Source organism: Podarcis vaucheri (assembly GCF_965113315.1).
Source record: "Podarcis vaucheri genome assembly, chromosome: 4".
NCBI classification, from domain to species: domain Eukaryota; kingdom Metazoa; phylum Chordata; class Lepidosauria; order Squamata; family Lacertidae; genus Podarcis; species Podarcis vaucheri.
The window spans coordinates 2,788,414-2,806,026 of NC_138762.1; the positions used below are offsets into that span (position 1 = coordinate 2,788,414).

Genomic DNA, 17,613 nt, shown 5'->3' on the forward strand with positions numbered 1-17,613 from the left:
GCACCAACACTTTGAATTGTGCTCGGAAACGTACTGGGAGCCAATGTAGGTCTTTCAAGACCAGTGTTATATGGTCTCGGCGGCCGCTCCCAGTCACCAGTCTAGCTGCCGCATTCTGGATTAGTTGTAGTTTCCGGGTCACCTTCAAAGGTAGCCCCACGTAGAGCGTGTTGCAGTAGTCCAAGCGTGAGATAACTAGAGCATGCACCACTCTGGCGAGACAGTCCGCGGGCAGGTAGGGTCTTAGCCTGCGTACCAGGTGGAGCTGGTAGACAGCTGCCCTGGACACAGAGTTAACCTGTGCCTCCATGGACAGCTGTGAGTCCAAAATGACTCCCAGGCTGCGCACCTGGTCCTTCAGGGGCACCGTTACCCCATTCAGGACCAGGGAATCCTCCACACCTGCTCACCTCCTGTCCCCCAAAAACAGTACTTCTGTCTTGTCAGGATTCAACCTCAATCTGTTAGCCGCCATCCATCCTCCAACTGCCTCCAGGCACTCACAAAGGACCTTCACCGCCTTCACTCGTTCTGATTTAAAAGAGAGGTAGATGGCTTTACACACACACAGCCATTGATGCCAAGGTCCCTGGAGGCTCAGTGAGTAGCAGCGCCCATTTCCGGCTGCTTTGCCAGCAACAATCCTTTGCACTTGGACTCTCTGCCGCTCTCCAGACAGACTCCTGGGTGGGGTCCCTTTTTCTTTGCTCTGAGGTACAACCTGCTGAGTGCCAAGTGAGTTGTGCCAAAGACACCTCCCTTGAAATTTAGGCGGGTTTTTTATTATTATTATTCAATTAGATAGCTTAACACACACACAGCCATTGATCCCAAGGTCCCTGGAGGCTCAGTGAGTAGCAGCGCCCATTTCCGGCTGGTTTTCCAGCAACAATCCCTTTGGGAGAGAGAGGATGTGGTCCTGGGATGCCCTGCTCTGGGTGCGAGGGGATTGCTGCAGTGGCCTCCGTGGGGAGCTGCCCTGGGAGACGACTGGGAAACTGGTCCCCAATGCAGCAGCCAGACTCTGGGCTGGGATCCCTCTCTTTACTCCTGGCCTTCCTCTCCCACCCTTTTTTTTTGGGGGGGGGCTAGTCCACCTCCTCGTCCAGCTTTGGAAAACCATTTGCAGGTGTTTCCTCTGTTGTGCAATGAGGCTGAGCGAATTCACACAGAGTTAAAGTCCCAGGGACTCCTTTGTTTGAAGAAGGGAGATCTTTTCTGAAGGGGGGGGCGGAGGGTCAAATGAGTTTGGGACCCTCTGATCTGCAGGAAGGAGAGCGTGGCAGACCTGGCCCCTCCCTGGCAGGACCCTCTCCTCCCTGATCAGGCCCCCCAGGCCCCCTCCCCTGCTGCAGCCCTGGGACCCCCACCAGATGCCAGAGAGAGAGAGAGGAGACTCACCAGATCCCAGAGAGAGAGGAGACTCACCAGATCCCAGAGAGAGAGAGAGGAGACTCACCAGATCCCAGAGAGAGAGGAGACTCACCAGATCCCAGAGAGAGAGAGAGGAGACTCACCAGATCCCAGGAGGGGAGAGCGAGGCAGCCCTTGCAGCAGAGACACAAAGCAACACCCCCCCCCCCACTTCCTTGCAGGAAAGGACTGGGGAGGGAGGGGCCTTGGCTCTGGAGGACCTGGCCCCCCCTTGCTTCCTGTCCTCTCTAGGAAGGCAGCTCAGTTCCCTTTAACCCTTGCCAAGCCGAGTCCCTCCAGCTCAGCCCTCTCTCGCTTGGCAGAACCTCAGATTCTTATTATTTCTTTATGGATTAAGGGGGGCAGCTGCCCCCCCCTGGCTATGCCAATGCCCAGATATCCTTTTGGGGGTGAGGCTCTTGGCTGGACTCTGAGCATCTCCCTCCCTTCATCAAGAGATCTCAGAGACCTTTAAAACACAGAACACGTGAGACGCAGACTGATGATCCACGTGTTACAGACCAAACGTCTGTACCCCTGCCCAAGTGGGTCCTAAACAATCCATACCTAGGATAAGAAGGATGGCCAGGAGGACAGTGATCATTATCCCCTTTATGTGAGACCTGTTTCCTGGCCCTAAGATTAACATCCTAAGATTAACATATCAGAAAAGCTACAGCAAAGAAACTGCCCCCTGTCTCTGATGACCCAGGACGCCTGCCTGTCTCAATGGGTACGTGACTTGTGAAGAAAGAGAAATGGAACAGGGATGCAGAGGAGTGGATTGATCAAGAATCATATGAAAATAGTTTAAACCCAGTCATGGCAATGCTTTCATTGCTGACACAGAAGGCTTACTCTATATTTGTTATAAATCCTCATAGCAATCCCACCTGATCACTACAGGAAGTGTTGTCTTTTGGCTTGAAGAGCGAAGCTGAGGATGGCGGAGGAAGGCAGACTTGGGTCAATTCTCTTTCGTTACATAGACGTTTACTTCAAGGGTGGGAGAAGGAAGCATAGTCCTATTTCTGTGAGTGGAGCAGAAGTCTTTCCACTCATGTGGTTTACATGCTCTGAAAGTTAGGATCTGTTTTGAGATTTAAATTTTAAAAGGGTGGAGTGGAACCGGATATTGACCATCTTGTTAGCCTGGGGAGCCACATTCTGGTTGAAGGAGGCCAGGATTGGTCCCCAAGGGTTGGGATGTCCCTCCTCCCCAGCAGTAGGACTTGGAACCCAGGAGAAAACTCTTGGAATAGCCTTGCCAGGTGCTCAGGGAGGACTCACCTGTCCCCATGTCCTTCTCTTTGCAGATGTGCTGCGGTTGCACATCCCTCTCCCAGGGGTGAGCATTGGAGAGAACCAGAGCAGGGACTCAGACCTGCCCTCCTTGCCCCCCACTCTGCACTCTGGGAGGTGGAGAAGCCCTCCCTTCCTGAGGAACTGACAGACTGACTTTTGCCTTTCAGCTGCTGGAGGAAGATCAGCTGTACCTGCCGGAGGTGATTCAGAACTGCCAGGCAGCTCAGCTCAGGGGGCTCTGAACCCAGAACTGCTCCAAGCAGGTGGCGGCCCAAGCCATCCTGGTGAGTGATGGGTGGTGTGGGGGGCCCCCATGGGGAAGTGGGGGAGGGAGGGGCTTTGGGGACGGGGTTGTCCGTCTGCCAGAGAGGAGGACCCTACTGGCTTAGATTCACGTATCCTGTTTGAAAGGGGAATCATCTTAGGGACTTCCTGTGAAAATCTGGGTCAGGAATGCTGTTCCTGGAATGGACAAACACACAAGACGTAACTGGGTGTGCAGTCACATAAACAATACTCTTCTATATAGTCTTATCACAATATCAAATGTTTATCTTGCACATAAACAACACATAAAGTGCAATAATATAGACGAGAGCCAGGGACTCTGTGGTGGGGGCAGGTGAGGGCCGTTTTGGCCCAGACTGGCCCCTGACCCTGAGACGCTGTTTGGTAACGCTGATTGGCTGAAACGGCAGCCTACTGACCCAGAGTTTGGGCGGCCGGTCTACTCATGATAAGGATAGGGCGAAGTGGAGCATTGTAAGAAAATTCATAGAAATAAAGGGGTTAGCGCTTCCTTATTTACAGAAGGCTATCGCTCTTTGGGGTGATGCCCCTCTAGAAGGGACATCTCCAGGCTTGGGGAATGGTGTGTGCGTGTGTGTGGTGCTTGTGCAACACGATGTCATGAAGGGGGGGATCTCCTGCTACAGTTCCCCCCTTCGGAGATAAGATTGCGAGGGAGGACACCGCGCAATCCTTTTCTCCGCACAAGCTTAGTAAAAGTCTGATGTGCCATACCTAAGATCCGGGTCGTGCGTGGCTCCTTGGGGTTCCATCTCGATGAAAGTCGAAGGGGTTCCCGTCGGGATCATCCTATGAGGGGCAGTGGTGCGGGGGTGGAGAGACGGTGCTTGTGCAACACGATGTCATGAGGGGGGGGGAATGGTTTTAGAGTGTTGTGTTGTGTTGTGTTGTACCGTTGTACTGTTTTATTGTTGTTAGCCGCCCTGAGCCCGGCTTCAGCTGGGGAGGGCGGGATATAAATAAAATGTATAGTGTTTCTGTGGAGGCGCTAGGGTGGACATCTCGGGGGGTTGTTTCACTGTAGAAAGAGCTTTGTTCCATCCCAATTCCCATGGCATCCAAACTGCCCAGACCTGGAGCATCTCTTCCAAGGTTACAGAGTCAGGGGGACTGTGGAGAGCGGACCCCAATCCCACCTCCAGCCTTAGGATTCTCTATCATTCTACATCTCCAGCAGACTTGGGAAGAGTGGAACAGAAGGTAGCTTGAAAGAGACAACAGCTTCACAGCTAGAGGGAATTCACAGAGAATCCTGTGATGGGCAGAGCAGGAATACCAGATAGGTGGGTTGGCAGGCAGAGAATAAAACAGTGTGATACCTGTATGCATTGATGAATATAAATGGTCAGATTTTTATTTTTTAAAAGAATGGGGAACTGAGGTAGGGCAACTGTTAGGTCCAGTGCTATTTTTCTGCTATTTTTCTAGAAAAAAGAAGTTTCAGAATACCTCCCTCGTTTTCTTAGGATGGCAATGGCACCCACCCAAGAGGGGCCAGAACTGAGTTCCAGCAAGTTCTGGCCGAAAAAAAGACCCAGGTTAGGCCCATTAATAAGTGAGGCCAGCGTAACATACACAGGAATGGGAACTGACCACAAGACTAGTAAAAACTAGTTAAAGGGGAAATTAATGGCCGATTGTTTAAGAGAAAAACAACTCCAGATAAGGTACAAGGAGGGTTCTGACACAGATACTAAAATCAAATGGGTTGGGTAAGTGTTTTTCATGAACTATGGCTTGATGAGAGATGGTGAAGTGCAGACGAGGCAGAAAGTGGTTGGGTAAAGGATGAACAGCTAAGATTATGCATACTTTGCCTATGCTGTATAGTCTGTGTCCTAATAGAAATGTAATGCATTACTGAATGAAGTCCTACTGATTGGGGATTTAGTATGAGGCTCCGTTCTTGAAACCACAAGGAGAATTCCCCCCCCCCCAACCTCATACCTGGAAACTCAATACAGTGGTACCTCTGGTTACGAACTTAATTCGTTCCGGAGGTCCGTTCTTAAGCCTCTTATCCTGAGGCGCGCTTTCGCTAATGGGGCCTCTCACTGCGCACACACCACCTGTGCACAATTTCCATTCACACCCTGGGGCAAAGTTCACAACCAGAAGCAGCTACTTCAGGGTTAGCGGAGTTCGTAACCAGAAGCGTTCGTAAACAAAAGCGTTCATAACCAGAGGTACCACTGTACAGGCCTCCTGGCAGCTCTGTCTTGCCCTCAGGACCCTGCCCAGGCCACTTCCCTCATTGGCCCCATTCTGCACTCTCCCCAAGTGATTTTACCCAACTGCCATCTGTCTTGGAACTATGACAACTGTTCTTGGTTGCCTGGATGAAGAGGGGTATATGTCTGACCACACCCATTTTGCCACACCCACCTCTGGGATGTGGCTCCCAGAAAGCTTTTGATAAGAAAACATGACCCTGAGGCTGAAAAAGGGTCACCACCACTGAATAAATCCCTGCTTTTTCAGGACTGGAAACCCAGAATAACATGACATCAAAAGTTCCAGATTTTATTAGGCCAGAGATATGATTAAAATTAGGAAAGAAACTTGACCATCATTTGTTAAAACAGTCTATTACAGTATTACATACAGAGCAATATAAATACCGTATTTTTCGCTCTATAACACGCACCAGACCATAACACGCACGTAGTTTTTAGAGGAGGAAAACAAGAAAAAAAATATTCTAAATGAAATAGTGGATGTATGATTTTTGTGGTTCATGCTGTGGCCACAGACATGTGATCTGACAGTGAGTTTGGAGTAGTCCAATGCAAAAATCCCGAGGATCCATGTGGATCCATGCTTTGTAACCACGGAGGAGGGAAGGAAGGGGAACCATGGATCCTCTGCTCACGACTGCAGCAGATCCCCCCCGCCACCCATAGGTATTCGCTCCATAACACGCACAGACATTTCCCCTTACTTTCTAGGAGGAAAAAAGTGAGTGTTATGGTGCAAAAAACAGGGTATGTCATTTCTGTGTGCAACCTGAGAAACATGGAAGAGATGGAGGAATACTGTAGGTCCTCAGAAATCTCCACTAATTCCATTTCTGGATTTTCATGATCAAAACAAATATCTCCAGTACAAGGGGTGGACATCCAGGGGGTTGTTCTATGTTCAGGACCTTATTGAGTGGTGCCGACCCATCTTATAATAACCTTTGTGAATCCAGTTGAGGGGTCCTCAGTATGACTGGCTCCAGATAGCTCAGGTATGATCATTTATAGGCAATATTTTATGGAAGCAGGAGGGACTTCATTATCAGAAAGTGTATGAATCTTTTTTGTCTAACTCTGGAATGTATATAACAGGAGAACAATCAAGCCTTATGAGGAATGGCTGAGGCAATTTGGTATGTTTAACCTGGAAAAGAGGATATGATAGCCATATTAAACTATCTGAACGGCTGTCACATGGAAGATGGAGCAAGTTTATATCCTGCTTCTCCAGAAGGTTGGATTCAAATGGCATGAAAGAAGACTCCAACTAAACATTTGGAGGAACTTTCTGACAGTAAGAGCAGTTTGATGGGGGAACAAACTACTGCAGAAGGTGGTGGACTCTCCTTCGTTGGAGATTTTTAAACAGAGGTCGGAGGACCACCCACCAGGGATTGTTCAGCAGCGATTCCAACAATGCATGAGGTTGGGCTGGGTGACCCCTGGGGTTTCCTTCCAGCTCTATGATTCTATGATTCCATGAGGCATTTCGAGCTTCAGGGTGGACCAACAACTGCAGGCAGGATTGATCAAAGATGGCATATAAATCTGTATGGACATTTGACACAACACAGCAGAGTTGTTAGAAGGGGAATGAAATGAGAAGCAGGACTGAGATTTGGATATGCTTCGAGGTTCAGGCTATGGGAAGTCGTAAAATCAAAATTACAATTCGGAAGACAATTTGATCTTTTTAATTTTAGTTTTTTATTTTTATTGGATTATGATTTGATATGTTAGTTGGAGGTTTTTTATTGGGAAATTAATATACACTCTAACAAAAAAAGAGGGGGAATGAAACAACATCAGCCAGCGTGGTGTAGTGGTTAAGAGCGGTGGACTCGTAATCTGGTGAACCGGGTTCACTTCCCTGCTCCTCCACATGCAGCTGCTGGGTGACCTTGGGCTACTCACACTTCTCTGAAGTCTCTCAGCCTCACTCAACTTACAGAGTGTTTGTGGTGGGGGAGGAAGGGAAAGGAGATTGTGAGCAGCTTTGAGACTCCTTAGGTTAGTGATAAAGCGGGATATCAAATCCAAACTCCTCCTCCTCCTCCTCTTCTTCTTCTTCTTCTTCTTCTTCCTTTAGACAGGCGGTCTCCCCACCCCACCCCCTTTCCAGTGCATTAATATGGAGATAGTGCTTCCCTTTGGTTTAAGCACTAGATGCTGGGAGTAAACATTTATTCATTCCACTGGTCACCCGTCTTGGTTCCTACTCGAACAGTACATGGACACTTCTACATAACTGTTGTTATTGTGTTTGTGATGTGCGTGGTTCATTCTGTCATGAATGCTTTAGCTGAGTTTCTTGCATTCGGGGGGTTGGACTAGATGTTCCTTGGGGTCCCTTTCAACTCTATAATTCTATGATTCATTCAAAACCAATAAAATGTTTGTAAAAGAAAAAAGAAAGATGATGGCTAGATCCAGTGCTTTTTTCCTGGGGGTACACAGACCCCTAAACATTTTTTGAATCTTTGTCAGAATCTTCGCTCGGCCAAGCCGATAAGGCCTCATCTTCCTCCGAGCTGAGCCTTTGAAATCGCCTCCGACGTGTTTAGTGACCTGAGCCTTTGATAAGGCCTCAAGCACATTCTATCCAGCAGGGTTCCCAGCACAGGGAAGAGACGCGAGGTTTGGCTACATTATAAAGAGTTTTATTTCTAAACTATGCAGAACAGAAAAGACATCCTCTCTTTATGAAAGCAGAGAGCAACTGAACAAAGGAACAAAGGAAACAGGAAATCACTAACGTCACATCCTGCCTCCCTTTCCCGTGAGACTGCAAGGTCTCTGGAATCTAAACAGAGTCCTGGGACTCCACACAGCTGCAGTGAGAAACAGAAACTAACATCTTCCCCCTTTCTGTGAACACCACTGGGCAGCGTGTCAGTACATTATCAGTACAAACCTAATTTCTGTACATAGGTACAGTGTTGATCCTTCGGAACAACCTTGGACAATAAATCAGCAGGAATTTCATTACCTGGCATGTAGGACACCGTTACGAGTCCTTTCTCAACACATTCTCTAGTATGTTGCAGCTTCAATTGCAAGTGCTTTGTGCTTTGCTTACAACCTTCAGAAGTCATAATCTGAATTGGACATTTGACAGGAATTCTCATGTCTTTACACAACTGTAACAACCATTCACAATCCAGAAGTGAATAAAACAATGCATTCAGTTCAGCTTCACAAGAACTTAAACTACTGTTGTTTGCTTCATGCACGATCAATCAAATAGACCCTGGTTGTACATATAGCAAACTCCATATGTGCTTTTCCCGTCTGCAGTGTCACTTCCAAAACTCGTATCAGCAAATATCTCAAGACCACCAGACTTCTGATTGTTAAATGTCAGTCTGTAATGCATAGTGCCTTTCAAATAGTGTGCTATGTGTTTCAGAGCTTTCCAATCCTTAACAGTAGGATTGTTGACTTGTCTGCTTAGCAAGTTACAGCTAACTGCAATGTCATGTCTTGAACATCTGGCAATGAAATTTAGTTTGCCTACCACACTTCTGTACAGTGTAGTGCCAGAAAATGCTCCTTCAGTGTCATCTACCTGATAACCTGTTGTCATTGGTGTGTCTACAGGGTTAGCACCCATCAGATTTAGCTTGGTTAACACATCAGCAATTTTAGGTGACTGGTGTACTAAGAATTAAAGCTGCATCACATGATGGACACTTCAAGATGGTGGGGGCTGCTGAGCAGTCTGCCAGAAGTTACACCCCGGGGAAAGCTGAAACAGTATCCCAGACCATGCAGGGATGTGTTCCTGAAACCGAAAGCTCCACAAAAGGGAGGCTTTTGGAGGAAGAGAGCACGAGGGGGGTGTTTCCTGTTCAGGGGGTGAAATCTCCAAAGCAGGAGGAGCTAGGGGAGTTGGCTGCCACGTCATCCCAACCATCACTGCAACCAGCAGGTGGCACTGCTGTGTTTGAAGCAGTGGAAAGTTTTTCCTGTGAGAAGTTTGGGCAGAGTCCAAACGCCAGGATGATCTGCGCAGATGTGGTCACTAGCTGTTCCAGTACAAAGGCTAAGGCAAACCTTTGTGGAAGATGGAACTGGTTCACCATATTTACATCAAGAAGGGTCTGATCCACCAGTTGGGTGAAGACTCCTTGGAGGTGCAAAGTGTTGTGGAGTCTGGCACACTTCCCTGTGTTCCATTCAGCTTTCTCGACTTGTAGCAGTGTGCACAGCACAAGCCGCTTAGTGTATAAGCTTGCAGAAGATAAAGAGTCCACATGCTGTTGTTCTAAACTAGCAGCTTTATTTACAGCAGAACAGTAAAAATAAACAAACCATCCGAGACAGCAGTTATCTTGCTTCCTTGCTTGGCAGCAAAAGCAAGTCAGACAGAACAAAGAAACAGCTTCTCCAGAAGTTGGAGACAGCTCCTCCCCAGAACAGGCAGGACGATGGGTTCTGAGCTGTTAAGCCTATAAGCTCTGATTCCCCATCACACCCCCTCTCGTCCTGCACTGCTGGGGGCTCGTAAGTTTCACCACTTACCCCAAACACAGACCTTTACAGAACTCCCCATGATGCTGAAAGCTCAAAGGTTTCATGTCCCCATCTGCCAGGTTCTTCTGGCTTGGACAGTACTGCAATCTCACCAAGCCTAACTGGATACTCTGACACACATTCTGGAAACGGATGTCTAGGTGTTTGGTTCTGGCCTTAAACTGCCCAGACTCTGCCAACTTCAGACAGGGTTGATTGTCCTCCCACACCGTGATGGGCAAACAACAATACCTGCAGATTTCTTGAACCAAACAAACATAGAATTCATATTCCCTGCAAAGCTCAGACAGCGCACTGAATTCAGCTTCAGTAAAGGAAAGCGCAATAAGACTTTGCTTCTGGGTGTGATGTCCTGGGATTCGGATTCAGATGATGAACCTGAGGAATCCCAACCTACACAGGATTCCCCGCCTCCAGAAGCAGATGAGCCGGGGTTGGGGCATGAGCCTGAAGGGTCCTCACCTGTGCTGGATCCTCAGGTGCAGGCACCAGCTGAGTCTGCTCTGGCTCCTGAGGTGATGGAGGACCCATTGCCTGCAGGTGCTATACTCTCAGCCCCGTCAGAGGAAGCTGGGGTTGCCTCTGGGTCCGGTAACCCTCCAGCCTCTCCTGAGCTGCAGAGGCTTAGGGCAGAGAGGCAGAGGGAACTAAGTTCCCGCAGGAAGAGTGCTCGCCTCCTGGCCAGGAGAGGCGAGTCTTTTGAGGATCAGGGCCGCCCTATGACTCGGGACATATAAAAGGCAGCCAGCCCCAGTCCCAAGTTGCGGGAGCAACGTTGGTAGCTGACAGTCCCTGCCCTGCACACAGCTTCAACTTTAAGGGACTGCCTTCATATTGCTTCATCAACCACGGACTGGACTTAGACCTTGCCTCTTGATTAACCCCCAGGACCAGCACACCGGGACTTCCACCCAACCAAAGAGTCCCCAAACCTTACCACCATCCCAGATGCGGACTTCCTGTTAGCCAGATTCGCCTAATTGCTATCTGTCCAGCACATCAGCTAGCCATCACCCTTAGCTGACAGCTTGAGACAGAAATCCTTGGTATCCTGCAGATAACGCAACACCCTCTTGATACCATTCCAGGTATGGAATGATACATGCACATCATTTGAATGGCAATGCCTATAAAGGCAGTGGTTTTTTTAAAAAAGTAATATTTTGAGCCCATAGTTCAATTTCCAGCAGCTCCCCTTGCCCCAGAGAACACTTCTAGCATTCCATCTCCCCTACCTGTGTCCATTTGGTATCATCCTTTCAAGGATTTTTCCTGTCCATTGTGTTTGTCTTTCATTTGTTCTCCTATGTGTGTTGTCAGTAGAAGCCACAATTCTGTGGGTACTCTAGGTGGTGCAGAAAACACCTAGAAGCTCCCTAGAGGTTCAAGTGCCGATAAACTTCAGTTTTGTGATCTATAAATTTCATTTAGCCAGCAGAGGGTGTCACAGGGCCAGCCTACCTTCCCTTTAGAGCAAACATGGGTCTCCAGCTGTTTTTGGACTACAACTCCCATCATCGCTAGCTAGCAGGACTAATGGGAAGGGATAACGGAAACTGTAGTCCAGGAGCTGCTGGGAACCAAAGTTTGGGAAACCCTGCTTCAAAGCAACTTTTGCGTTTGGCCTGCAAATATGGGACCTGTCCACTTTTGTATTTTCTTGTATTTTGATTTTGTTGTGACCTTTGTACATTATTTATTTATTTATTTATTTATTTATAGAGAGAAAATTCAAAGAGAAAATGTATGGCTAGTTGTGGAAGAATAAAAGGTTGTGTTTGGGGGGAAAAACCCTGGGAGTGGCCCCCTCAAATATTTTATTGGGGGACAAAGACCCCATGGGCTTTAAGAGTTGGTGCCTAGTCCCTACACCCACAGGTGTCAGGAATGTTACAACATAAAAACATGTCAGAGCCAGCCGTTACAATGGTGCTTTTTTGGCATAAAATAAAGACGCAGAAGCCAGCAATATTTCCATGGACGGAGGACAGCTCATTTCAGACTTCTCCTCTCCCTCCGGTGCTTTATTACTCTTTGTCCTCTCCAGCCGCATGGCTGCATTCCAATGTCTCACGTTACCTACATCCGGTCAAGCTTTAACCCACACACAAACGATATAGGGTTACACTGCCCAGAGGGGGGGGATATAACTCCTTATAAGGTCAATGCATTCCAATACATTGTAAAGCTCAGAGGGCTGGTCAGCCGAGGTCAGGGGGCACCCTGCAATATTGCAAGCCTCTGCCGTGGCTATCTGACTCCCACAAAAACACAAGATAAAAACACAAAACTGATGTTAATCAGCCAAAGGTGGAGATTTGTCTGGTTCCTAAAGATGTTTAATGGTTTTTCCGACCTTTGTATAGATTCTTTGATGGAAAGTGAGATTGGAGCTCCTCCAGAAGCTCTTTCCACATTCCACACACTAATATGTTTTCTCCCCTGTATGAATTCTTTGATGGGAAGTGAGATTGGAGCTGTGAGTGAAGCTCTTTCCACATTCCACACACTGATAGGGTTTCTCCCCTGTATGAATTCTTTGATGCGAAGTGAGAGAGAAGCTTTCAGTGAAGCTCTTTCCACATTCCACACACTAATATGTTTTCTCCCTTGTATGAATTCTCTGATGGGAAATGAGATCGGACCTATGAGTGAAGCTCTTTCCACATTCCACACACTGATAGGGTTTCTCCCCTGTATGAATTCTTTGATGCGAAGTGAGATTGCAGTTTTCAGTGAAGCTCTTTCCACATTCCACACACTGATAGGGTTTCTCCCCTGTATGAATTCTTTGATGGTAAGTGAGACTGTAGCGGTGACTGAAGCTCTTTCTACATTCCACACACTGATAGGGTTTCTCCCCAGTATGAATTCTTTGATGGGAAGTGAGATCAGCGCTCTGACTGAAGCTCTTACCACATTCCACACACTGATAGGGTTTCTCCCCTGTATGAATTCTTTGATGGGAAGTGAGATTGTGGCTGTGACTGAAGCTCTTTCCACATTCCACACACTGATAGGGTTTCTCCCCTGTATGAATTCTTCTATGGGAAGTGAGAGAGGAGCTATCAGTGAAGCTCTTTCCACATTCCACACACTGATAGGGTTTCTCCCCAGTATGAATTCTTTGATGGGACGTGAGTTTGGAGCTATGAATGAAGCTCTTTCCACATTCCACACACTGATAGGGTTTCTCCCCTGTATGAATTCTTTGGTGCAAAGTGAGATTGGAGCTCTGACTGAAGGTCTTTCCACATTCCACACACTGATAGGGTTTCTCCCCAGTATGAATTCTTTGATGCAAAGTGAGATGGGAGCTCTGACTGAAGCTCTTTCCACATTCCACACACTGATAGGGTTTCTCCCCTGTATGAATTCTTTGATGGGAAGTGAGAGAGGAGCTTTCAGTGAAGCTCTTTCCACATTCCACACATTGATAGGGTTTCTCCCCAGTATGAATTCTTTGATGCGAACTGAGATAGGAGCTCTGACTGAAGCTCTTTCCACATTCCACACACTGATAGGGTTTCTCCCCTGTATGAATTCTTTGATGGGAAGTGAGAGAGGAGCTTTCAGTGAAGCTCTTTCCACATTCCACACACTGATAGGGTTTCTCCCCAGTATGAATTCTTTGATGGGAAGTGAGAGAGGAGCTCTGACTGAAGCTCTTTCCACATTCCACACACTGATAGGGTTTCTCCCCTGTATGAATTCTTTGATGGGAAGTGAGAGAGGAGCTTTCAGTGAAGCTCTTTCCACATTCCACACACTGATAGGGTTTCTCCCCAGTATGAATTCTTTGATGGGAAGTGAGAGAGGAGCTCTGACTGAAGCTCTTTCCACATTCCACACACTGATAGGGTTTCTCCCCTGTATGAATTCTTTGATGGGAAGTGAGTTTAGAGCTCTTACTGAAGCTCTTTCCACATTCCACACACTGACAGGGTTTCTTCCCAGTATGAATTCTTTGATGGGAAGTGAGTTTGGAGCTCTTACTGAAACTCTTTCCACATTCCACACACTGATAGGGTTTCTTCCCTGTATGAATTCTTTGATGCAAAGTGAGATTGTAGCTCTGACTGAAGCTTTTTCCACATTCCACACACTGATAGGGCTTCTCCCCTGTATGTCTTCTCTGGTGCTTAGTGAGAGAGGAGCTCACACTAAAACGCTTTCCACATTCCACACACTGATAGGGCTTCTCCCCTGTATGAATTCGCTGGTGCTTAGTGAGAGAGGAGCTCACACTAAAACGCTTTCCACATTCCACACACTGATAGGGTTTCTCCCCTGTGTGAATTCTCTGATGGGAAGTGAGATGGGAGCTCTTCCTGAAGCTCTTTCCACATTCCACGCACTGATAGGGTTTCTCCCCTGTATGAATTCTTTGATGCCTAGTGAGAGAGGGGCTCCTACTGAAGCTCTTTCCACACTCCAAATTTTCACGTGGCTCCTCCTCTCTGGGGATTTTATCGTGGTCACCTTTGTTCTTGATTTCATCACAATCTGCAAAGGAGACAAAAAGGGATTAGAGCCTCAAGAACAAATGGAGAAGAAATTAAGGAAGTTCAGTGTGTGTTTCTTACCTTTGTTGTTTGTCAATAACCAACATATTTATTATCAGATTTTGTTGAGTTGTTGACTGCTGCTTTGTTTGCTATAGAGTAGTGGCCAAAATTGTGGAAGACTTTTGCAGAAAAGTGTATTTCAGAGGTTTGATGGCTCATAAAACTGCTTCTTTTGGAGTAATATCATACAATTATGTATCAACGGAAATTGTTCATTTACCCATATTCTATCTAATGTTATAGCCAAACAACCAGAAAAAGGAAGCACAACTTGCTTAGGTTGACTCTGTGTCTTTTTGTGGTTGGTTTTTTTGTGTTCTTGTAAAACATAATAAAATTATAGAAATGGCACAAAGAGTTGACTGGTCATCCAGAAAGCGATGTAAAATTGGACTGTTTAATGAACAATGCTACAGTTATGAAGAAACTGATGAAAGATTAGGAAAAACTTAACCAGAGCTGGCCATTATATATTTTTGAAGAGGTATCAGGAGACTCAGTCACTATAAAATTAGACCGGTAAAGGCAGGGAAAGGTGCACAAAGGCAAGTGACGATGGACGAGTGGAGAGACTGTCCCTACATGACAGAAGAAAATCATCTGGGTGTATACAAGATGACATGGCGCAATTTAATGTGAAGTTGAGTGCAAGGACTGGTCAAAATGTTATAATTCTAAGGAATAAGCCATTTTCATCTCACAAGCAAAGGTTGAAAAGATTAAACCCATGTTAACTGGACAGCAGAACAATGGAACAGTGTTATTTGGAGCAATGAGACCCAAATCTCCTTGCTTGGTAGTGATGGCATAACATACACGAGGAGAAGAATCAGATAAGATTTACATCCACTTGCATTACACCGACCATGAAACACTCAGATATTGTGTTGATCTGGGGTTGTATGGCAGCAAAAAGTGTGGGCAAAATTTACATCATTAATGGGGATGTAAATGCCCTAAAATGCATAAATGAAAGACTTGCGCGCAAACTGAAGCGTTCCTCAGGTGATCTTTTCCCAGATGCTGAAGCACATTGTCAGGGAACTGCCCTCGGTTCAGGAGGGAGAGAGGAAAAGCCGAATGGATTACAGAGAGCCTCCAGGGATCGTGGGAAGCAGCTCCTCTTCAAGGGAGGAGAATAAAGATGCCTCAAGTGGAGTGGCGCTGCAGGAGTCGGAAGAGGCAAGACAGTGCCAGGACAACTTGCGAAGATGATGCCTTCCTGGAACAGATGGCCAAGCATGCAAAAGGAAGGGAGATAGTAGTAATGGGGGAATTCAATTACCCGGATATTTGTTGGACATCAAACTCAGCCAAGAGCATAAGGTCAAACAGATTCCTCACTGGCCTTGCAGACAACTTCATTGTCCAGAAAGTGGGAGAAGCAACAAGAGGAACAGCCATTTTAGATCTGGTCCTAACCAATGTTGATGATCTGGTTAGTGGGGTAGAAGTGGATGGATCATTAGGCGCAAGTGATCATGCTCTTCTGAAGTTTACTATACAGCGGAAAGGAGCAGCCAAGCATACTAGGACTCAATTTCTTGACTTTAAGAAAGCCGACTTCATAAAACTTAGGGAAGTGCTGGGTGAGATCCCATGGACAACAATACTAAAAGGAAAGGGAGTTCATGATGGCTGGGAATTTGTTAAGAGGGAGATAGTAAAAGCACAACGTCAGGCAATACCAATGAGACGGAAACATGGAAGGTGCCTAAAGAAGCCAGGGTGGCTATCTAAAGAACTTTTAACTGAGTTAAGATTAAAAAAGGATGTGTACAAAAAATGGAAAAGGGGGGAAACCACCAAAGAGGAATTCAAACAAATAGCCAGCACGTGTAGACACAAAGTCAGAAAAGCTAAAGCACAGAATGAACTCAGGCTTGCTAGAGAGGTTAAAAGCAACAAAAAAGGCTTTTATGGGTATGTTAGTAGCAAAAGGAAGAACAAAGAAACAGTGGGGTCACTCAGAGGAGAAGATGGTGAAATGCAAACAGGGGACACAGAAAGGGCTGAACTCCTCAATGCCTTCTTTGCCTCAGTCTTCTCCGATAAAGAAAACAATGCCCGACCTGAAGAATTTGGAGCAAATGATTCAGCAAAGGAAATACAGCCCAGAATAACTAAGGAGATAGTACAAGAATATTTGGCTAGTTTAGATGTATTCAAGTCTCCAGGGCCAGATGAACTGCATCCAAGAATATTAAAAGAACTGGCAGATGTGATCTCAGAACCACTGGCAGTCATCTTTGAGAATTCCTGGAGAACAGGCGAAGTCCCGGCAGACTGGAGGAGGGCAAATGTTGTCCCTATTTTCAAAAAGGGGGGAAGAGAGGACCCAAATAATTACCGCCCAGTCAGTCTGACATCAATAGCAGGGAAGATTCTGGAGCAGATCATTAAGCAAACAGTCTGTGAGCACCTAGAAAGGAATGCTGTGATCACCAATAGTCAGCATGGATTTCTGAAAAATAGGTCATGTCAGACTAACCTGATCTCGTTTTTTGACAGAATTACAAGCCTGGTAGATGAAGGGAACGTAGTGGATGTAGCCTACCTTGATTTCAGCAAGGCATTTGACAAGGTGCCCCATGATATTCTTGTAAAGAAGCTGGTAAAATGCGGTCTTGACTATGCTACCACTCAGTGGATTTGTAACTGGCTGACTGACCGAATCCAAAGGGTGCTCATCAATGGTTCCTCTTCATCCTGGAGAAGAGTGACTAGTGGGGTGCCACAGGGTTCTGTCTTGGGCCCGGTCTTATTCAACATCTTTATCAACGACTTGGATGATGGACTCAAGGGCATCCTGATCAAATTTGCAGATGACACCAAATTGGGAGGGGTGGCTAACACCCCAGAGGATAGGATCACACTTCAAAACGACCTTGACAGATTAGAGAACTGGGCAAAAACAAACAAGATGAATTTTAACAGGGAGAAATGTAAAGTATTGCACTTGGGCAAAAAAAATGAGAGGCACAAATACAAGATGGGGGACACCTGGCTTGAGAGCAGTACATGTGAAAAGGATCTAGGAGTCTTGGTTGACCACAAACTTGACATGAGCCAACAGTGTGACGCGGCAGCTAAAAAAGCCAATGCAATTCTGGGCTGCATCAATAGGAGTATAGCAGTGTTTCCCAACCTTTTTGGGGCAAAGGCACACTTGTTTCATGAAAAAAATCTCGAGGCACACCACCATTACAGCCCCGTGACGTCAGCGCGCAGCGTCACGCCGG

At 46.7% G+C, this 17,613-nt stretch overlaps 3 protein-coding genes across 3 annotated transcripts in view; 1 reads left to right on the forward strand and 2 right to left on the reverse strand.

Annotated features, from left to right (window-relative positions):
• Window positions 1–17,613, reverse strand: part of LOC309530315 (uncharacterized protein) — a 367,943-nt gene that overhangs the window by 284,389 nt on the left and 65,941 nt on the right. The gene's annotated exons all lie outside the window — the stretch shown is intronic.
• LOC309530282 (uncharacterized protein) overlaps window positions 1–17,613 on the forward strand; it is a 487,095-nt gene that overhangs the window by 102,990 nt on the left and 366,492 nt on the right. The gene's annotated exons all lie outside the window — the stretch shown is intronic.
• LOC309530302 (uncharacterized protein) overlaps window positions 11,062–17,613 on the reverse strand; it is a 218,749-nt gene continuing 212,197 nt past the window's right edge. The window contains exon 4 of the transcript XR_014218746.1: window positions 11,062–11,217. The gene's annotated coding sequence lies outside the window, so the exon portion shown is untranslated. The remainder of the gene's footprint in view (window positions 11,218–17,613) is intronic.